The sequence below is a fragment of the Trachemys scripta genome, chromosome 1 (genome assembly GCF_013100865.1).
Source record: "Trachemys scripta elegans isolate TJP31775 chromosome 1, CAS_Tse_1.0, whole genome shotgun sequence".
Lineage (NCBI taxonomy): Eukaryota > Metazoa > Chordata > Testudines > Emydidae > Trachemys > Trachemys scripta.
In genome coordinates, this window is record NC_048298.1 from 115,841,007 (window position 1) to 115,864,120 (window position 23,114).

General features: G+C 40.9%; 1 protein-coding gene across 10 annotated transcripts in view; it reads left to right on the forward strand.

Annotated features, from left to right (window-relative positions):
• Positions 1 to 23,114, forward strand: part of SOX5 (SRY-box transcription factor 5) — a 421,524-nt gene that overhangs the window by 152,308 nt on the left and 246,102 nt on the right. The window lies entirely within an intron of this gene.

A 23,114-nucleotide genomic window follows, 5' to 3' on the forward strand; every position in this document is an offset into this window, starting at 1 on the left:
AAAGGCCAGGGGAGGCTGTGCCTCCCCAAACAGCTCTGTGTGGTCCCGTCCATGTTCCATCCCCAGGCCTCCTCCTGCTTCCCACTGGCATTCTGTGGGGCCACGGGCTGGCTCTTTCCCCCATGGCCCCGGGCCAGACTCTGGGCGGCTGAAGCTGTGTTTCCGGCCGGGGCTGTGGGGGAGGGCGCCCGGGCTGTGGGGGGAGGGCGCCCACCCTCCCTGCAGTCCAGAGTTGGGCGGGGGGCCTGAGCTGCCCACCTGGCTTCCGGGGTGGGGGCCGTGCCGCCCATCTGCCCGGCGCTCCAGGGCTTTAGTGGGGGAGCTGCACTGCCCACCCGCTGCTCCGGGACAGGGGTGCTCAGGCAGCCTGGGGGGCGGGGGAAGCTGGTGGCTGCAGTGGGGAGGGAGGGGGGCTCTGGGCTCTGGCAGGGGAAGGCAGTGGGGTCTCAGGCAGAAGGGGCAGGGCCTCAGGCAGAAGGGGTGTGCTGGGTGGGGAGTAGCCTCCCACAGCGCACGGTTCACCCTCCACCCATGCACCTGTCCTCTAGGAACTGACCCTAGCACACCAACTCATTTCATAGAGGCCACTGAACAGCTTTCAGAGGGGAAATATTTTCAATCACTATCAATATGGGCTGGATTTAAACCAGTGATCTAAAGATGAAAGTCTCCATGTCCCATTACACTCCCCTGAGCCATCCAGAAAATATTATTGTAACTGTTTTGGTAGACCTTGTGTATTTCTATGGCTTTTGGGGTTTGTTGCTCTTATATGAACCCACTGCTACGGATTCCCTAGTTCCCTTGCAGTATTACTCACCATCTGACTTTGTGTCTGCCTATCCCTTTTCAATCGTTTTTAAAAGTGGAAAAAACCCAACCTCAGAGCTCCCCAAAAGCTATACTGTTCTTGGGTGTGCATTGATGGTGCCTGTGGGAAATTTTTAGGACTACTTCTACATTTGAAGAAAACTGGCTGACAAAAAAGCAAAGAGAAGTATAGTCACACTCTCGCACACATGTACACATGACATGACTGTAAATTAGTCTTCTCTTTAGTGGGGCCCCCGGTAAGAGTCTGCTGGAAAACAAATGCTTTGTTTAATAACCATTTTTTAAAAAGGTATTAAACATATTGAACCATTCTGGTTTGTTTTTACCACTGACATTATGGCCGATGTCATGACTTTCCTTGTGCCTTGGAGTGGGAAAGACTTCTACACCATGGCTATGTGTGGGGCAGTGAGGAAAAGAAGAGGCAAAGTTATTTAGGGGATGGGGAAGAGGAGGGATATCTGGGCAACATGTAAATAAAGTGTTGAGTAGGAAGTTGTGCATGCTCCAGAGACTCCATTAAGGAAAGGCCACAGTTAGAGATGAGAATGGTTACAGCGCCTATGCATTTCCTCATCTCCACTAAAATGAAAATATACAGTACAAACAAAAGGTCTACAGCTTTGTAAAAAGATTGGGAGAGTGGAGGGAGGGGGTAGCAACTGAATGTTGGGCTTTACAAATGTATACAACAGAAAATCTTTTCTTCCCTCTAGCCATTGTTCTATTGTCTTTCAAAGGCCATTAAAATGAACAGCAGGTTGTGATGAAAATTTCATTAAGCCCTAGTTAAATCATTATGAGGGTGCCATATTCATGTCTCTGTTTCCTCCCCATCCAGAAATAAAAAGAGAAAAGAAGGTTGTTGTTTTGTTTTGTTCTACTCCTCTTTTCCCTAAAAGCAAACTAACAAAAGTTCAGAAGTTAGAAGAGAATGGGAAATGGGGCATCAAACAAAAGGAGGCCACTGAGGTGAGCTGGCTAGGGAAAAAAAAAATTAGACTTGCATAAGAGCGTTAAAAGGTGGTGAGGAGGGAATATGTCATCTCAGCAAGCCCTCCCTCCACCCCCTTTACGCCAGTCAGCATGAATTTTTTTAAGTGGCTAATTAAATTTTTATCTTGTGGGGTGTGGAAGGCAAACAACTCTCAGTTGTTTTAAAAAACTCTCCACAAAACAATGTTATCTTTCTTAAAAATTAGCTTCCCACTGCAATCACTGCCTCTGTGTGTTAACCCTTTCAGAAAGGCTTTTTGTTACTGTTACGTTTTATTGATATATGCAGTATTGTTGTAGCTACGTTGGTCTCAGGATATTAGAGACATGAGATGATGAGATAATCTCTTTTATTGGACCAACTTCTGGTGCTGATAGAGATGAGCCCTTGACCTGAAGAAGAGCTCCATGTAGCTCAAAAGTTTCTCTCTCTCTCTCACCACCAGAAGTTGGTTCAATAAAATATATTACCTCACCCATCCTGTGTCTCTAATGTTTTATTGACACAGTTCAAGTGTGGCAATCTTAGCCATTGCTTGTTGCTAGTCAAGTAATTAAAAATTTATGTTTTCTTTCTGGATAAGATGTGCTACAATTGGCAATCTCTAATAATACACGCAGGTAATAACTCAATAACAGGTGATGCTGTATGTCTCAGTACAACATTTTAGTCTTGAAAGTACAGGACCTTGCACAATGAGGCTGCAATCTTAGCTGGGGACAGTTGTAATATAAATAATTATAATACCTAGTTTCTTTCTCTGGGAAGAGAAACAATTGCACTAGTGATAGTTTAAATCAAAGAGTTTCCTTTAATCTTCTTGAATTCAGACATGAACTGGATTTCTATTTTTTTATATGTCCATTCTATCATTTGAAAATGTATTTTGAAACTAAAGAAAAAGTACGCTTGAAACATTCAAAGCACAATGTCTGAGCAGATTCAGCTTAGCTCACGTACACCAGGGTAACTGAAATCTCCAAAAGAATTCTGATGAAGACTTTTGGCCATGTGTTGTGCATTTGGCGATTAGCATAAAAATGACACTTAATAATGCATAACACTGGAGTTTGAGATAGAGTTTCTACCTTAACCTGTTTCCCGCAAATCTGCAGGTCATGTCTTTGTAACATTTACAGTGGCACGTCACAAAGCCATGTCCTGATGTCCTGAAATTAACATTGCAATGTTGGGACATAAAGGTATATGATACTTAGGGCCCTACCAAATTCACGGTCCATTTTGGTCAATTTCACGGTCATGGGATTTTAAAAATCATAAATTTCATGATTACAGATATTTAAATCTGAAATTTCACAGTGTTGTAATTATAGGGGTCCTGACCCAAAAAGGAGTTGTGGGGGGAGGAGGGTCGCAAGATTATTGTAGGGGGTGGGGTTGCGGCACTGCTACCCTTACTTTTGCACTGCTGCTGGGGGCCTTCAGAGCTGGGCAGCTGGAGAGCAGTGGCTGCTGGCCAGGAGCCCACCTCTGAAGGCAGAGACGTTGCCAGCAGCAGTAAGGATGTCATGGTACGGTATTGCCACCCTTACTTCTGCGCTGCTGCCTGCAGAGCTGGGCCCTTAGCAGTCGCCACTCTCCAGCGACCCAGCTCTGAAGGCAGCAGCACAGAAGTAAAGGTGGCACGGTCTGGTATTGCCACCCTTAATTCTGTGCTGCTTCTGGTGGGGCGCTGTCTTCAGAGCTGGGCACCTGGCCAACTGCTTCCATTCCCCAGCCACTCAGTTCTGAAGGCAGCACAGACATAAGGGTGGCAATACCACAACCCCCCTGAAATAACTTTGTGACCCCTCCCAATTTGAGAAATGCTGGTCTCCACCATGAAATTGGCATAGTATAGGGTAAAAGCACACAAAAGACCAGATTTCACGGTCCGTGACACATTTTTCAGGGCTTTGGTAGGGCTCTAGTGATACTGTATTCATTGTCACAGTATGATATGACGTGATGCAACATCATTGCATTGTGCAAGCCCCAAAATATCTGTTGAATTCCTGGAAGATCTAGCATGTTAGGGTTACAGGATGTGGATTGCTCCTTCAAAATTGGGACAATATACAAATATTGGATGGGTGGGAACTTTAGGGCCTGATCCAAAACCCATTTAAGACATAGAAAAGAAAAGTATTTGCTGGTGCAAGTGCTGATCACCTTCAAAATTATATGGATTTTAATGATTTTACCAAACATATTACAGTGTGTATGTTGTGCTTAGGAGCAGGTAGCATCATTCCTTTTAAGAAAGTATTTGGTGGCTACAGATCAATGTGTATATTTTAGGGTGCAATATTGCTTTGTTGTATATTTGCACTTGTAAAAGCCTCACTGAGGGAAGCCAGTCTATCTAGTGTTTCCTCAGAAATTTACAAAGGATGCTTGGCTTGCTTTTTCATTCTTCCACAGGTATAGTGATTGCTTTTTTGTGATTTCTACTTAGTCCTAAACCTCACGCCCCTTATTTTTAATCTTCTGAACCTGCCATTTTGCTCTTGACTTTCGCATGTATCCAATGGAGAATGAGGGGTCTTGGCACGTAGGCATGGAACATTTTAGCAAATATAAAATTCATGGAATTTTACTCATCATTGATGCATTGTGCACTTTTTTCCTTCTCAAATTCTGCTGGAAATCCTCATACGCTGCTTTAGCATTCAGGTCCCCAAAGGCATAAACCTATTACCAAAGTCACACAATGTTATTTTACATGAAACATTCCATCCTTTTCTAACTTAGACTTCAGAAGAGGAGTCAGTCCCTTTTTATTTCTGGTGTACAATAATGAAGATAATGGAGTGGGTTTGGAGAAGCCTTATATACTGTGACAGACCTCAAGCCCTCGCCCTGAGGGTCATCTATCGACCATGGGATTCCTTTTGCAGCTAAAATCATTAGGGGAATGAGATACAGGCATGTTTTTTCTTTCTATTTTCTTAAGGCATCAGAGGATGGCAGAGACTCTCTGTCTGTCTGTTCTCTTCAGTCGTAGAAATGAAATAGAAATCTCTTTGAAGTCACTGAGCTTGACACAAGTTCATGAAAAGCAAAGACCAAAGCAGCCACTTAGGTTTTTCTTGCACTATTAATGGGATTGGATTGCAGTATTTTAATTTATGGCCCTGCATTTGTGGAAAATTAAATGCTTTAAATCTGTAGTAGCCTTTTCTCTAAATTCATGGTTGGGCTTTTGCAAAAAAACAAAACAAAAACACAACACCAAAGACATTTTTAGCAATAGACTAAAGCTCTTGATGTTTACAGCTCAGAAACTTGTAAGAATTCTTCTTCTCTTTGTGTTAATCAGTTTTGTTTTGTGGCAGTTTCTGTATTTACCTCTCTGAGGACTGCCCCTGAGCTAGGTGTAAAAAGGTATTTCCATTACTGTAGTGTTCCAATAAAGCACCACGGGGCCATCTAAGCGATCAGATAGTGTGTGTTTGTATGCGCGCGCTCACTCATCTGCATGGCCCCTGCTCTGTCCACACTGAAGTCCCCCTTATTTTGTTGTGCTGCTTACCTTGAATTGGGTTGATTGCCTGTTGTTGTTCTCCTTAGCTGCTTATGTCCGTCTACCTGTCTATTGGTCCATAACTCCTCAGAGAAGAGATCATTCTTTTGAGTGTTTAGAAAACATCTAGCATGTTGTGGATGCTATTGTAAATAAATAATATATAGAAATAAATATATAGTCTGTATATGATTAAAGGGTTACTAGGAGACATGTTTTTGTCGGGCTTTAATAGGCATTGTGAACATAACAGTCTCATCTATTAATGTGTGTGTTACAATGCTATATGTAATTTTTTTGTGGGAAAGAAAGGGACAAAAAAGGCCCCTTGGGCATAATTTTTGTCTTCTGAACATCCCCTAAAGGCTATTTGTGTTTGATGTTTAAGTTTATATTATAAATCACAACACCTGTTCTTGTCGTAATTTAAATGACTGTTGTTTAAGGAGCTCTCTCGTCTGTAAAAGTGAACCATATTGGATTCAGGCCCTCTAGCTGAAATATGAACTTGGAATATCCCCTAATATTATCAAACTTTTAATCACCATCTCTTGTAAAGAAATCAAGAGGTCTCCCTCTTCTTAAGCCATAAATTCCAAAGCAGGCCAGTAATGGGCACAAGAAGGGAGGCCTTTGAAATGCAGACTCCTGTTTTTAAATCACATCTGATGAAGTGGGAAAAAAATAAAGTGAACAGATCCTAGGGAAAAGCCTAAGGATACTCTAATTGGCTGAGGTTTGAGTCTCTTTTGTTTGGTTCCTCACTGTCCTTTTGACAAAGTACATGTTGAAGAGGCTTTGTAATGCTGTTCTACTGAAGGACAAACAAGGGTACCTTTCAACTGAGTACTTTTAAGTTTTGTCCCTCACACTCCTGCTGCTGTAGAAGGATGCTCCAAGTGCATTGTGGTTTACATGTTCATCTATGCAGTCTGTCACCAGAAAAAGTGTCTCTTCTTGTAGAGCAAGCCAGCATCTAACCTCCATTTACCTCTTTCAAAGACACCACCATATGGAAATGTGCACTCACATAACTGATGAGGGGGAAAAAAGTTTGTGAAACAAGCCTGTGTGAAAAGAAGCCCTTAAATGCTGTGGTGTCTGAAATCTTCATTAAAAAGTGCTTTCACTTTAGAACACAGGTAGCCTAGTTTGAAGCCTTGCCAACTCCCTTCACTCAAAGTGAAGTTTGTTCATTTGTCATCTTTTAGGTTTTTAAGTGTATTCCTTCCTAATAGTGTAGCTCGATAGTTATGGTTGGTTTCAATGGGTGTTTTCAAAATGTGCTTAGATTCTCTTCCAAGTCTCTCCTGCTTAGATCCTCAAAGGTTCATAGCTTTTGGATCTCTTTTTTTTTACTTGATAAAGACATCTGAGATTCTGATGTAGCATCTTAAATGTATAAGAAACCACTATGGTTGAGTAAGATTCAAGTTTGTCTTGGAACTTGTGCTTTTGTAGGGAGGAGATAGGAAAGGGGAGGGGGAGAGGGACTATTTTAGGATGAAAGTCTACTCTTATGGGTCACATAATTAAGATTTCTTTCCAAAACATACTCGTCCCGCAAAACGGAACAAGCAGCAGCAACAGAGCCCTTCGTTTATCTGTTCCTATCTTGAACAATGTAGCATAACCAAGTTTAACCAAAACAAAGGTAATGGTTCTGTCTCCTAGCTCCAGCAGCTCCCTGGATTATCCACCCCTTCTCCATTTTTTTCATAGATTCCAAGGCCAGAAGGGACCATTGTGATCATCTAATCTGACTTCTTGTTTAACACAGGCCATAGAACTTCCCCAAAATAATTCCCAGAGCACATCTTTTAGAAAAACATCAAGTCTCAATTTAAAAATTGTCAGTGATGAAGACTCCATCGTGACACTTGGTAAATTGTTCCAATGGTTAATTACTCTCACCATTAAAAATTTACACCCTATTTCCAATCTGAATTTGTCTAGCTTCAACTTCCAGCCATTGGATTGTGTTATACCTTTCTCTGCTAAATTGAAGAGCCCACTATTAAATATTTATTTGAATGCCTCCGATGCCCCAAAATGTTTCAGCTAAATGGGTTGCAGTCTGTTTTCCTTGTATATTTTTGGCAAAGCCATCAGCTTCCTGAGCTTCAATTTCAATACATGGATCACTGTCGGAAAAGCCTCTGACCCAGCCTGTTAATATACAAAAATACACGAGGGAGTATGCCAGCTCTTTTTATGTGTTTATGTGCCACAGCTTTTGGGGGATGTCATTTATTCAAGAGTGGAGAGCTAGCCACCTGTTTCTCAGGCCTCTTGTCCCTCATTTTAAAGGTTCAAGCCCTTGCTGAATAGTAACATTCTAATCTGGGCAACATACACAACATGTATCTGAAACCTATTTGTCAAGCTAGCAGGGTTTGTGTTTTTTTTTCTCCCTTCTTCCTTACCCCGGAGGCGCTTGTCATGACCGTGCATATTAAAATTAATCAGACCTCCCAGGCCTGTGTAGTTTAATGTGAAGAAGTGGATATCAAGCATTTGCCCTAATTAAATAGGCCTGCTTGGTTTTGTTCTAGTGGGTGCTTGGTCTTTTTTTAATAAGAGCTGCTTACGGAGGAGGCACGGCCAGTACTAGAGTTAGTGGAGAGCTCACTTCAAAGTTTTCTTTACCACCTGCGCCCAGAATACCAAGACCTGAAGAGCCCCCAGCGTTCTTTCTTAACTGCACTATTTGTGGAAAATAAGTGAGGGGAAATATGGCCAAATGAGTGAGAGAGTGATCAGGGAAGGAGAGGCTAGAAGCTGGGTTGAGCATGTGGATTGGCTTTTTGAAGTTGATTAAGATGGCCTATCATAACATTTGATTAGCTTTAGATAGCAATCTGTGCTATGAGCTAGTCACAGGGCTGTCTTCTAGACGCATGTGAAGGCCTCTAGTATGGCAAAGGCTGAGATTCATAGCAACTCCCACTTGCTTGCTTTGTTAATGAAGTGACCTGGTAAAAACACTCTAATTTTGAAGCTGTTGGTTATATTTATTATTAGTTAGTTAGTTTTTTAACTTTGATCTCACTTCAGTGTTGTTTGTATGTTGTCATTTTGGACAGGGTGTTTTACATGATATATCCATCTCCTGTGTTATAAACAAGCTATGATTGGATTTTTTTCTCTTTTCTATGATGTCTTCTACTTGTTTTACCTTATTTGTGTCGCTGCAGGGAAGATCATGCCATATGCGTGTAAAGAGAACAGAAGTACTTGTGGCACCTTAGAGACTAACAAATTTATTTGAGCATAAGCTTTCGTGGGCTATAGCCCACTTCATCAGATGCATAGAATGGAACATAGAGTAAGGAGAGATATATATACACAGAGAGAGAACATGAAAAGGTGGGGGTTGCCCTACCAACTCTGAGGCTAATTAATTAAGATGAGCAATTATCAGCAGGAGAAAAAAAACTTTTGTAGTGATAGTCAAGATGGCCCATTTCAGACAGTTTGACAAGAAGGTGTGAGGATACTTAACATGGGGAAATAGATTCAATGTATGTAATGGCTCAGCCATTCCCAGTCTCTATTCAAGCCTAAATTGATGGTATCTAGTTTGTATATTAATTCAAGTTCAGCAGTTTCTCGTTGGAGTCTGTTTTTGAAGCTTTTCTGTTGCAAGATTGCCACCTTTAAGTCTGTTACTGAGTGACCAGAGAGGTTGAAGTTTTCTCCTACTGGTTTTTGAATGTTATGATTCCTGATATCAGATTTGTCCATTTATTCTTTTGCGTAGAGACTGTCCGGTTTGGCCAATGTACATGGCAGAGGGGCATTGCTGGCACATGATGGCATATATCACAATGGTAGATGTGCAGGTGAATGAGCCCCTGATGGCGTGGCTGATGTGATTAGGTCCTATGATGATGTCGCTTGAATAGATATGTGGACATAGTTGACATCGGGCTTTGTTGCAAGGATAGGTTCCTGGGTTAGTGTTTTTGTTCTATGGTGTGTGGTTCCTGGTGAGTATTTGCTTCAGGTTGGGGGGGCTGTCTGTAAGCGAGGACAGGTCTGTCTCCCAAGATCTGTGAGAATGAGGGATCATCTTTCAGGATAGGTTGTAGATCTTTGATGATGCGCTGGAGAGGTTTTAGTTGGGGGCTGAAGGTGACGGCTAATGGCGTTCTGTTGTTAGTCTCTAAGGTGCCACAAGTACTCCTGTTCTTTTTGCGGATACAGACTAACACGGCTGCTACTCTGAAACCTGCCATATGCATGTGTTAGTGTGTGTCATATAATGTGCATAAAGGCAACCTGAGGAGCTCAAATGAGAATCAAAGTAAAGTAAATCTCAAAAAAGTACCTGTAAAAGTTTTTAAAATTTGTTTCTACGCTTGATGACCTCATGTGAGGAGAAGCACAAGTCACCATTTGCGCTAAAGAATGCTACAGGCACCTGGGAGCTCTTCTAAAATCAGTGGGATACAGACACATGGTTCTGAAGGCAGGATTTGTTCCATAGTATTTTAGCCAGATTCAAAACCTTTCAAACTTCATTTTCACCTAAAGGTGGGAATTTCTACATTTCAAATCTCCAACAGAAAAATTTAGAGGCACTGACCGTTTTTATTTTAAAATGGACTCTTCCAAAGTTTATCATTGTTTGTGTGTCAGACAGGCCTGCAATCTCTTTACAGCAGTGGCCAATGAGCTAATGCTCTAAGGGAACTGGAATTGACAGTCATTATACCCCCAGAATTTGTTTTTGCTTCCTTATACAAATTGTTGCAATCCACTACACAGGCAGAAAGCAACGCTTTTCTTATCTATATTTCCCTGATAGCAGGCCTGTTGAAATAAAACCCAGCAGGTAACAAAATACACCATTGATTTCAGAAGGTACCGGACATCTGTGCACTATCTCATATTGCCATCTTTTTTTAAAAAAAAATTATTATTGTTATTACTATTTTATTTTTATTGAGAACTTTGGCACAACCCAAACGTAAAGAACCATATTGACACTGCCAAGCATCTGTCTGGTGCTTGACAGCATCATAGAAACCCTTCCACTGTTTCATCTAGGTTGCTATTGGTTATTTAACAACACAATGCAAACTGTGCAGTGTGGGTGTATATGAAATGGAAAGAAAGGTTGGGGAAGGAGCCTTGCACAAGTAAATACATCTTTCATCATACCTTTTGTTTGGTCTGTTTACCGTGTGCTATTCAATATTCAATGGAAGTTGTTTGACAGTTCTGCAAAAGGGTGAGGAACCTTTTCTTGAACCTTTATCCTTCTGCCTTTGTCTTGGTACAAAAAGTTTTCTGTTCGCTGTTTTTCTTTTGTTGTTACCTGGCTGTTGTTGAGGGTTTTTGTTGTTGTTGCTGATGTGACAGATGCACATATTTATGAAACACAATTTATAAGCACATAACTCATTCAGCTAAAATGGGCATCTAGAGATCTAATATGTAAGGTTAACTGTGACATGCATCTGAGGCAGCACAGTTCTTTGATACTTGATTTTTTTTTTTTTAGTTTGCTTATTTAATCAAGGAAGGAAAGTGGAGAATGACAGAATAGAAAATCACTCCTTGCTTCCTGCTAAATAATGTGTTGTTAGCGCTTGTGCAACTCTGCAAGGCTTTCTGAAATGTTTAGCCTTGATTTAATTCGTATTTAAGATCTCTCTTCCCAGCACATTAATATAATGTCAATGTAGAATGCATTGCGTGGTGTAATTACTGAAGAGAGCAGTAGTTGGGAAAACAGACGGTAATTGAACACATGGCTGTTTATTACAACAGGACAGTGCTCCTACGCTGGTATTTAGGGCATTAATAGGGAAGAATTGATTTGTTGTTTTAAGATGAATTCAATCACTGTTGCTTAGGCCTTTGTTTGTTCAGGCCGAGTTATGCTCTGTTTGTATAATGTGCCCAAGAGGTTTACACACCACAGCCTAGCATTAGTCATGCAGAGGGCTTGGGAGCAGAAAGCCATTTAAATGAACAAAGGACATTTTTCTTTTTGGTTCTGTTTATCTTCCTTTCTAGTTTTGTTACCCTCTAATCTCATGCCTCTCTCTCTCTTGCCCTCTCCACCCCCCTTTCCTTCTCTAGCATTTCTGATCAGTGCAAAGCTCTCTTTTCTTTTCTAATTGAGGAATGGAACTTTGACTGACAGGTGGCAATGTTGGGAGCAGCACAATGTAAATAGGAGTGGCTGCTCCTAAGTCTGTACAAGAAAGAAGGGAGGGGGGGAAAGAACTGTTCAACTTTGGAGAAAATGATTAATTTCAAAGCAAACAGAGCTGGTATTGGATGTGCCAATGCATGTCTCAACAGTGATGTTTTTTAAAGGGGGAACCCACACCTTTTGTCATTCTTACTGGATTCCACTCTAGTTAGGCCTCTCGTAGGCCCAGTCTTGTGCATTAACTAGCCTCCTTCCCTTTTCTCCCTGTTACTGCTGAGTTTGAGAGAGAGAGAGAGAGAGAGGACCATATGACTGAAGTTGAATTCCTAGCCTCCCTGTTGTGAACAGGATGGCTTACATTTAGGTTCATTTTGCTTGAGAGAAATCGTATATTGATTTATTTCTAAGTGGGGGAGAAGTAAATACACAGTTAAAAACAACACCATGGGCCGAATTCTGCCCTTGGATGCATGATCACAGCTCCCATTGACTTCAGTGAAAGCCTTGTGCAGACAGCATTTGACCCAGTGCAGGGTCGGGGAAGATGTGTGGTGTTGTGGGAGGTTTTTTTATGCCTCTATGACCAACGAGTATATTTGTTCCTAAAGTTATCACTATTAATAGAATTACAAGGTAGTATTTTTCCATAGATGCTGGAACTAGGGATGCAGGGGGTGCTGCAGCATGCCCTGGCTTGAAGTGTTTCCATTATATACAGAGTTTACAGTTTGGTTCAATGTCTCTCCGCACCACCGCTATACAAATTGTTCCAGCACCCCTGTATGTGTAGTTAGTCGCTAGGAAGTAGGACATTTTTTCGATGGTGTGATATCTCCTGTACAACTATTGTAATGCAGGATACAACTATTGTAATGCAGGATATTTGGGTAAGATCTGAGACCTCATAGATCGATCCTTTGAAGGTTCCTCTTCTACCAGCTGTTAGTATTAAGAGAGAGAACTAAAGATCTGCTACACAGAGAAATAGTCCTCATGCAGATCCAGCAATTGAATGTATGACTATTGTAAAACTCAGAGCAGGATGTGAAATTTACTAGCCACGTCATTCTTTTTAGCCGAACTAATTGAATAGCTAAAGTTCTGAATAATTTGAAGCACACTAGATGACAACTGAACTTTTTCTGGGTTTGTACCACAGCTAGCAAATTGGGGTCCTGGACTAGGACTGTTAGACGCTAAGATAATACAAATAGTAGTAGTACTACTAACTAATAAAAAGCGCCAAAGTCTGAGAATGCTTTCTCTATGCTTGCTGTCGCAGGCAATTGGTTATGTGTGAGACATACCTCTTTACCATAACCCATAAATCTTCCTTAAATATTCAGAAGAAGTTCCTGAGGCCCAGTCTATTTGACTCTGATGATATTTCTTTCCCATTCCTCAAAGAGGCAATCAGTATATCCCTCTGCGCATGAAAAAGAATCACCATAGCTTAAGCATCTAAACACATTGTGTCATTCCCAAATTACTACGGGTGCCCAAGCACTTATCACAACTTAAAATCATAGAATATCAGGGTTGGAAGGGACCTCAGGAGGTCATCTAGTCCAACCCCCTGCTCAAAGCAGGACCAATCCCGAGACAGATTTTTGCCCCAAATCCCTAAATGGCCCCCTCAAGGATTGAACTCACAACCCTGGGTTTAGAAGGCCAATGCTCAAACCACAACTTGGAAGAGGTTACCAAAGACTGACCTGTTTCTTTAGTCTGTTTTGAATTCTAGATTAATCATGTATTTTAGAGTGAGATCAGTTTTCAAGGAGAATATTTTGAGGACAGACGAATGAAAGATTCCTTGGGGGGAAAATTCTTTGTATATAAATTGTATATATCTCTTTGGTCTTTTTCTCTAAAGCTCCTCCGCGCCTGAACACATAACATACCTCCCACCCCAATAACTAATAATTGCGTCTAATACAGTACAGAGTCAGGAGCCCCAAAAATAAAAAAGTAAAAATATTTTTAAAGTACGTTTCTGCTGTAGTAATAACTGTGCATTCACCCAGCGCTTATGATGTCACTCTTGCTCTTTTTCTCCCTCTCTTCCTCATTTAACACTCCCCCAAATATAAAGAGGGCCATATGCTTTTGCTAATATATGTCTATGCTCTAAGCTTGAATAAAGCTATGTTTTCTCTCTGATCTATCTATCTAGAAAGTAGAGGACATCAGGTTCTGGCTAATAATTTTCAGCTGCTACAATTCTGGATTCCACACTGAGCTCATATTCAGCTTTACTCAGCAAAGCAATTTAACTAAATATGGAGACAGTTCACACATGTTTAGTTGATTTTAGTTGTCTTTTTTTATGCATCTCTCCTTGCTGTGTCATCTAAGTGATTCACAGCTTCTGTGAAGCTTTTGGGATATAGGATGGGCATCCAGGTACATGGCATACTCTCCTGACAAGTTGAACCAAGCCAATCCCATCTAAGGTTCACAGGAGTTAAAATCCTATTGTTGGGCACCACTTGGTAACAAACTGAAGTATTATTAGATAAAATCATACGCAGGGAGCTAGGACTAGAACCTCTTATTTCTGCTCCAAAAAAGTCATCTCTTGAGAGACTAAGGGCTTGTCTTCAGGTACAGTGCTATAGTGGTGCAGCTGCATTGCTGTAGCACTTTAGGGAAGATGCTCCTATGCTGACAGGAGAGCTTCTCTCATCAGTGTAGTTAATCCACCTCCCGTTGTCATAGCACTGTCTACACAGGGGGTTAGGTCGGTATAACTGCATCCCTCTGGGATGTGGATTTCTCAAATCCCAGAGCTACGTAGTTGTACGCATATAGGTTTGTTATATTGACCTAGTCTAATTCTATTAGCTGGTAAGAATAGTAGGATCTTATTCTGTTTGTCGACCAGCTACTAGCCATTTATTTTCTCCCCACTTTTCCATGACTTTCCTTAATTCTATAATATTGAAATGTGGTGGCACACGTAAGACCATTGCCAAAAGATAGCAAAATTGCAGATGTTGTCTCATGTTACTGAAGTCTGCACAGCAAATTAGCCAGTTAGTCCACAGGACAACTCCCTGTTTATTGTTAAGGTAATTTTGTTCTGGAAATGATGGTTTTGGCTGGTGAAGTTTTATCAGTAGGAAAGGTGGTATGGACTGTGGCCCTGCAAGCTGCCACTGTGCTGTCCTAGCCATGTCCCTCCAGCAGGGCATGAAATAGACTGCCAGGCAGTGAGAGGGTAGACCTTTTCATCCTTTCCTTCTCAGAGGAGTTTTAATAGTAGCTTTTGTGATGCGGACATTTCTCCACTTGGAACTAAACTGAGTTCACCAACCACACTTCCCTATGTTTTTTGTTTTGTTTTGTTTTTTTAAGGACAACAAATGAAATGTAGTGCAAGGCTTACTTTTTTTAAAATCTTCCTATTCACCCTTTTTCTTCCACAAAGAAGGGTGTGGGAAGAAAAACAAAGACCCTCTGCTGTTGAAGGGGCAGACCCCCATCCTGGGAAAAGCAGAAGGGAGAAACATTTTAGTGACCCTTCCAGTACAACTTTTTTTAAAGGACTTTAATAAAATATATGCTATAATATTCTTGAAATTTCTGCTTCTGACATAATCTTGGGACTTGTGATCCTGATTGAACAGTCGAAATAGAGGAACCCCCAGGTTTTTCCACAAACCTGGTGCGTGCCCCGCGGGACAGGATGCTGGGAGTGTTTTGACAATTCCAAGTAGCTCTCCTGCCAGGGTGAATGCATTCAGTAAAGCTGCCAGGTATTTAGCTTAATACTGAGTCTTAGTGTATTAATTCAGGGCTCCCTGTGATCTGGGACACAACATGAGCCAGGAGTAGGAACTAAAATGAGAGGCAGACTTTTGGCTGTAAATGCTGTGTGAGGCTATGCAGGGTGACAAAGGAGGAGGGAGGACAGATGTCAGTCACAGCCCAAAGATGGCCAGAGAACCTCCTCACATTGACTAAAATACACATTACACATCAAAAATACTCCATGACCCTTCTTTTTTTTTTGTTGCATCCCACTTGCTGATACAGCACTGGTTGATTCATTTCAGACACCAACTCCTTGTTAAAAGCAGTTGTAATCATTGTTCATTTGCTAAACAAAGTCCAGTTCTTTGTATGGTGGGGTGGGTGAGTCCCCCAAAAGGAGAGGGGGAGCTTAAAATGAAGTGTCCAGCTATTCTTTGATAGCATAGGCCTTAAAAAGACACTGACATTTCATCTCAATGCCTGACTTTACGTACATGCCGGTTCTTGGTGAGTCTTATGAAAGAGGAAAGATGAGGAGAAGCAGGAGATATCAATTCAGGGCAAATTGCTTTTTCTCCTTCACAGTAGTGAATATGTTTTGCTTGTTTATTTGTAAGAATCATTCCTATTTGATTTTAAAATGTCATTTATAATATTTTAAAGACTATGAATGGATAATAGCTAGACATTATTGTTTGGATTACGTAGAATATCTTGTGACCTCTCTTTGCTTGTTTCCTGTATGACATCTAGAGCCATACAAAATACAGTGTCCCTGTTCTTGAATGAATATTGGATTACAGCAACATTTAGAGTCTTATGCTATCCTAACAATTGGTCTGACAGATTTTTTGCCCCAGATCCCTAAATGGCTCCCCCAAGGATTGAACTCACAATCCTGGATTTAGCAGGCCAATGCTCAAACCACTGAGCTATCCTTCCCCCCTTCTTTGTGATTACTTCAGACCAAAATGAAACCATGTACCTGTATAGATATATAATATGCACGTGCAAACATGCTGTTGTTACTAAACTCACCCTCATCTTTTCTGTCTCTATCTAATAAAGTCATAAAGTCAATACAGGGTTTTTCTTGAACATCAATGGGGTATTCACATGCACATAGCAGAATATTGGTCTGAATATGCCACATGGATCCAAGAGGGGAATTTTGCCTTGCGTTTAAAAATAAAAGGGTTTTTAAATTTTTGGTATTAAGGCAAAATTCTTCTCTGAAATGTATACGGTGGATCTAAACTCTGATATTCTGCTTCTCTACATGTGCAGTACTCTCTTTGATGGGAGTTCTAGGCTCATAGGGAGAGAAGAGTATTGGAGTTGAGATTTTCTGTATGGTGCTTAAGGGAGAATTTTCCCTTTAGTTTGTTTCACTAGATGCAAGCTAATCAGAGAGTAATTAACAGTCAAAATGCCTGAGTTCTGATTCATGTAGGATCCAGAAGTGACGCCCTTACTTGGGCAAAACTCCCATTGAAGTCAGTGGGACTTTAGTGTGAATAAGGACTTCAGGATTGGACCCCAGCTATTTTTTCCCCATTAATTTTTAATGAGGATCCCATTAAAGTGCTTAACAATTGTACTAGCTTTGGCTTTCTTTAGTGTGGGGGAAAAATGCTTTTACAGGTAGCTGGGAAGGTGAGGCGTGGGAGTGGGGAAGCATGGCGAAATCACAAATAGCCAACAGAGATGTCTAAATTACTACTAGCAAACGCAAAGAACATCTGACTGCAAGCTTTCTGAGAGACAGTATGTTAAGGATGTTGCACAGTGTACCAAACAAGTATGGTCTAGAAATTGCCAGAGGGAAGAATTAAAATTGATAGTGGTATATCTGAATCAGTCTTAAGATCTTAAGATAGAAATAGATTTAGATATGTGTAGGTAGCAGTAGGTTTTATAATTATTAATAAATAAAAAACCCTAGTGCTCAGATCAGCTGTACAGAGCCTGGTGTTTGAATAACATGATTTTATGTCAGAAGAAGGGGCTACTGCATCCAGATCTATCCTTTCCCTTGTCTTCCTCAGTTGTCACAGAGAGCTCCCAAGTGGAGACAGATGGCTGTTGGTTTAGTTGTGTGCGTGGGAGAGAGGAACTTCCACATGTGATTTTTTACCATTTGGTAGTAATTAGTTTGTTGTATAAATTAACATTAACTGAACCATTCTTCAGGCATTGTTTGTAATTATCTTCTTTGAGCCTCTGAGTTGTGTAAAGAAATAAAAAGCGGGGAAGAAACTGCTCCTTGTTTTATACAAGGAGAGGAATCTATCATTAGCAGAACAGAACAACAATTATTGCTGTATGCTTGGTAGACTGAAAACTTTGAAATAACAGTTAAAAACAACCAAAACAAAACAACAAAAACAAAAAATTTAAGAGATGTTCATGGAAATGAATTGTTAGGAATGCAATTAGATTTTATGAGGCTTGTAAAAGCAAAATTTGATTTGGGGGAAATGGAGAGAATGCCATCCTGAGCTTTTTATTTTATTTTATTTTTTGTTTCAGTTGATAGCAACTGGGGGTTTATGTCTTTAAATACAGATTTTTGCCAACCGTGTTTCAATATTTCCTTTTTGTCTGGGAGATAGTTCTTCATTGTTTGTAGTAGAGATTTGAGATGGGCTTATCCAAACAAACTGCACCTCTTGGGCCTGCAAAATCAGCATTGAACTATCCTTGGTACAGATTTTTTTTAGATTTCCAGCACTTCTTTCTTCCAACCAGTTTGGAAGTGTCAGGTGAGCAGCCTGGCTTGGCATTTCTGATTCCAGTCTGGACTAGAACCTGGAAATGCAGAGGTGCATGAAAATGAAAAATAATGGGGGGAAAATGCCCTTTACCAAACATTTCAGAACCACAGAGGATCCCTTCATGTTCATTTGTTGAAATTAGCTGCCAGTGATTCTCCCCTGTCTGAATAAATAGAAGTTTTCTGTTTCATTAAAATTAGGTGCTAATAGTTCTTCATGTGCAACTTAATAGAGGCTGGGAAGTGATATACTTATTTTTTCCCCAAAGTAACTGACCCTTCCCAAGCAGGCAGATCTGAGTAGCAGAATGACTGTTAAAGAACAGGCCTGATTTTAATCTCCATTTAATTCCTTAGGATTACCCCTGATTTGCATGTATGTAAGTGAGATCATGTATGTAAGTGAGATTCTTCTTTTCTAAATCCATCCTATGGACATTTCTCCATTGGAACTTACACTGAAGAGATTCAAAAGTGGAAGGGAAAGCAGTTCTTGCAGGCCACAGTTTGACCTAAACTCTTTAAGAAGTGCCATAAAATTTTTAATGTACACAAATGTACATTTTTAATGTATTTAATGTACTTAGATATTCAACAGTAGCCGTGATGGCATTGATCCACTAAGAGTTTGTTTATTGCAGCCAGCTATTGATAGTGGCATAAAATTCTGTAAATATCATCATCATCATCATCCCCACAGTAGACAAATCAACGTGACTGACACACACGCGCGCACACACACACACACACACACACACACACACACACACACACACACACACACATATATATACACACAGCCACGTACATCTCACAGAAGCCATCTCACAGCCCCATCAATTCATTCGATATCTAAAGCAGGTATTTAGAGAAATTGCCAAATAACTTCAGATGCAGACTTCATGTTGGCATTTCCTCGGGAAACAGACAGACAGTTTTGGTCTCTGGGCCCAAACATTTCTAGATCTATCACTGCTGTCGAGTTACCTGTTCTGTCAAATTCTGGGCCTAGGCCTCAAAGCTGAGCCAGTGTACTTTCATATAGCATCACAAATTACCATTTCCTTCTGCCTCATAGACCGCTTAAATGGACAATAAATGCTAAAAGAGACTTCACATTTTGAAGCCAGAAAGTAATCCCACTACAGATGCAACTACCTGTATTCTTCTGTTTGTGCCTGATGCTAAGATCGTACGTGAGCCTTGCTGTGTGAATGGAGTTGAACTCAGGTTACTGTTAGAATTTGACCCGTTATGTTTAATCAGTGGCAGCGGGAGTTTTTGTGTATTTATTTTATAAGGAATTTACAATGTTTGTCTTGGATAGATGGTTTTCATTCTTTGGCATACATTAATAATATAACTGAGAATACTGTACAATGAGTCCTCCCTGGTATTGATATCAGTGGATCAGAAATTTCAACTGAATCATTTTTCAGTGAAGAACAGATTTTAATCAACCAAGAAAACTGAAGGTGCCAACCGTGCCTCAAGGATGATATGACAGAAATAGGCAGCAAGAAAGATAACCTTACAATTTGCTGAACTAAGGAGAAATTAAACTCAGAATAACTATGTGAATCTTTGTAGTTCATCTCTTTCCATCTGAAGAGATGTGGAAGGGGCAGGATGAGTTGAATGAAATCTATTGTTCTCTTAAGTGTCATTAATGCTTCTGGTTCATCTTAACAGAAACCATCTGGCTGGATTTTCATCTTAGGCAGGGTTTTACAAATCCCTAAAGGTATCTTAGGAAGGGAGGAAAGGATGGTCTTGTAGTTAAAAGCACAGGGCCATGAGTTGGGAGATAAGTTCTATTCTTGGTTCTGCCAGACTTCCTGTGTGACCTTAGGCAGGTCACTTATTCTTTCTATCCCTTAGTTTGTCATTTATAAAATAGGGGTGATAATAATTAGGTACTTTGCAAGAGTGTATTGAGACTTCAGTTAATTAATGTTTGGAACGCGCAGTGCAGCTACTATCCTGTTCACAGAAGAGAGCTAGACATAGGGCTGGAGAAACTGTTTAGCTGGAAGTCTAAGCCTGTTTTGACTCAGCCCAACCGAACATGAAGATTGCAAGTTCAGTTTGGTAGCCCTGGGCTGGACTTCTGTAGCTGATGGAGGGGCAGAACTCTCATTGGCTTTGGTGGGATTTCCAGATTCCCTCATTCCTAGACTGGACAACTCCTCTCAGGGTCCATCACTTTCCAGTGCTGCAAGATATGTTTGTGTGTTTGGCCAGGGCCAGGGCCAAGGGTTGCTGCATATACATCATGTGTTCATCTGCATTTTCAGTATGTGTGACACTGCAAACCACACACACACACACACACACACTCACTCACTCACTCACTCACTGTGGGTTAGAAGAGTATAACTCAGATGCTAAAATGAAAACTCTCTTCCCCCAGTAGAAAAATCTTGATGTTTTGCATTTACATAGGTTTGTAGGATCAGTATATAACAATAAACAACCCAAAAAACTGACCTGACAGCTACCCTCACTCTCACTTCTAGAATTTATTTATTTATTTTGTGAGCCTCAGTTCCAAGCTGTGTAATGACAAGAGAGTTTTTGTTTTGTTTTAGTTCAGGGGAAAGGGAGGGTGTGGGAGGAGAAATGTGGGGGAGTTTTAGTGATTAGAAGCTCAAAGAGAATATATTAATTAACCCAGGAGGATTGCTGGGATGCTAGAGTGAGAAACTGTAGCTTTGAAATCCAGTGATCTTTATCCATTGTTGGGTTTGGGTCAAAGACCTTGGACAAGAGAAGGGAGGAAAAAAGGGGTGGGAAGGTGGGCGCAATGGGAACCAGATGTTAAAAGCTGAGGGGGGTTGTCTACTCTGTTATTGTATAACAAGCCTTTGCTTCCCCTCTGCTCCCCCCAAAAGTGTGACATTTTTTTCTGAAGTCCTTCTGTCCTTCACATAGAGAGAGAGACGCGCACAATTCTGGCTCTGCTTTTTTCCTTTGGCCTACCTTGTCGAATGGCCCTGGAAGACTAAACAGGTGTTATCTACTTTTGATTTCAGTGCATTTAAATTAATCCTGTCAGCTCAGCTGTTAAAACAACTGTCATCTCCAGCTGTTAGTAATTTTCGACTGGGCACTTTTACAGGTTGCCAAGTTCTGAGCCTGCATTGTGAATCTCTCTCTCTCTCAAAGCGCTATAGTAACAATTTTTTTTTTTAAGGGGGACTTGCACTGCAGTGTTTTTATATCAATTTCTGTTTATTATATATTTGAAATAATAATATCTCAAAACCCAGCATCATCATGCCAGGCTCTGGCATAAAGAACTAAACCATGTGTGAAGTGCAATGCATATCAATCTTCTGTGGGTTTGTTGCAGCCTCTCTATGCATTTTAAATTTGAATGAGAGATGAATCAACCTGAAGGGTTAGGGAGGAGTGAAAGGGGGCTCAAATTTTTATTGCCAAAAATAATACTTGCTTCTTGGAGGCACTTGTTTCTTTTTGGTGCAGCTAAATATGCAAGTTATTTTGATATCTTATGTTAGCAGGAGGAATCCAGGGGTAAAAATAAGATGTACCTTTAAAATGTTAGATTAATGACATGCATTTTGGTATTAGGAACTGTATGAAAATAAATACATAAATTGGATACATGTTATTGATTTCAATAGGTATCACCTGATATGACATTTTCCTACTGAGTCAGAAGCTTCTATACAACTACTACTAATGTACATCAGATATCACTATTGGTTTGCAGAGATCCAAATTCTAACAGAGTAGAGCTTCTGTGACTTGAAGCCTACAGATTTTCAGCTGGTGTAAATTGACATAGCTCCATTAACTTGGAAATTTACAGGTCCTACCCAAGCAATTTGAGATCATTCTTTTGGGGTTGCTTTATGGGTTATTGTAAAAGGGTATATTTTAAATAAAAAACATCAAGTAACATTAGGTAATCTTTTTTTGTTTCCGATTCCCAATAAAAGGGATACTTGTTTTATACCATCTGCTTAGTAGACAAACACAATCACTGCTTCTGTATTATCCTGTGACAAAGTAGAGACTTCAAGGTGGATGCTTTGTTTCTTTAGGTCTCTGTTATCCTTTAGTTTTGTATTTGTAAAGGAAGCAGCAACTAAAGTAGGAAATCCCTCAAAGTAATTCTAATGTTTTTCTCTTTCCTCCTCTAGAAAGATCTCTCACACACATAGAAACACTCAATCTTAGATGAACCTTGGTGTTTTTTTTTTTTAAATCTATAGTAATTTCATTGAAGATAAAAATCAGAGTAATAACAAATATCTGACAATGCAATACCATCATCAAACACAGCAGGCCAGATTCTGATCTCATTTCCACCCACATACATCTTTAATATTTCTGCTGAATGGAACTATCAGTCAGGGGCAGCTCTGTTTTTTGCCGCCCCAAGCATGGCAGTCGGGCAGCCTTCAGCGGTGTGCCTGCGGGCGATCCGCGGTCACATGGATTTGGTGGCATTTCTGTGGGTGATCTGCGGGTCCCGCAGCTTCGGTGTACCCGCTGCCGAATTGCCGCCAAAACCACAGGACCGGTGGACCTCCCACAGGCACGCCGCCGAAGGCCGCCTGACTGCCTCCCTCACGGTGACCGGTAGGCCATCCCCCTGCCCCCCCTCCCCCCGGCTTACCACCCCAGGCACGCGCTTGCTCCGCTGGTGCATGAAGCCGCCCCTGCCATCGGTGTAACTAACATCAGTTTGGCCTACTGATTCTGTAGGTCGAAGGTTTACATTTCAGTCAAGGTAGGTGCCAGTGATTCTCCCCTGCCACTCAGAGAAAACACCCAACTAAGCAAAATGTGGTCTTTCCCTCTCACCTGTCCCGTGCATTGGTATAGAGCACCCTGTACACTCAGACATTTATTCCTCTTTTAGGGTTAGATTGTTGGTTTGTGATCTGCCCAGAGTAAGGGGCAAGATGATGTGGTGCTGCTTCTGGTGCACTCTAGGAGAGAGATTGTGACTCAAGGACTCTCCTGGTCTCCCCATTGCCCTTGGTAGTAAATAAGTTGTTCCAGGTTTATACCT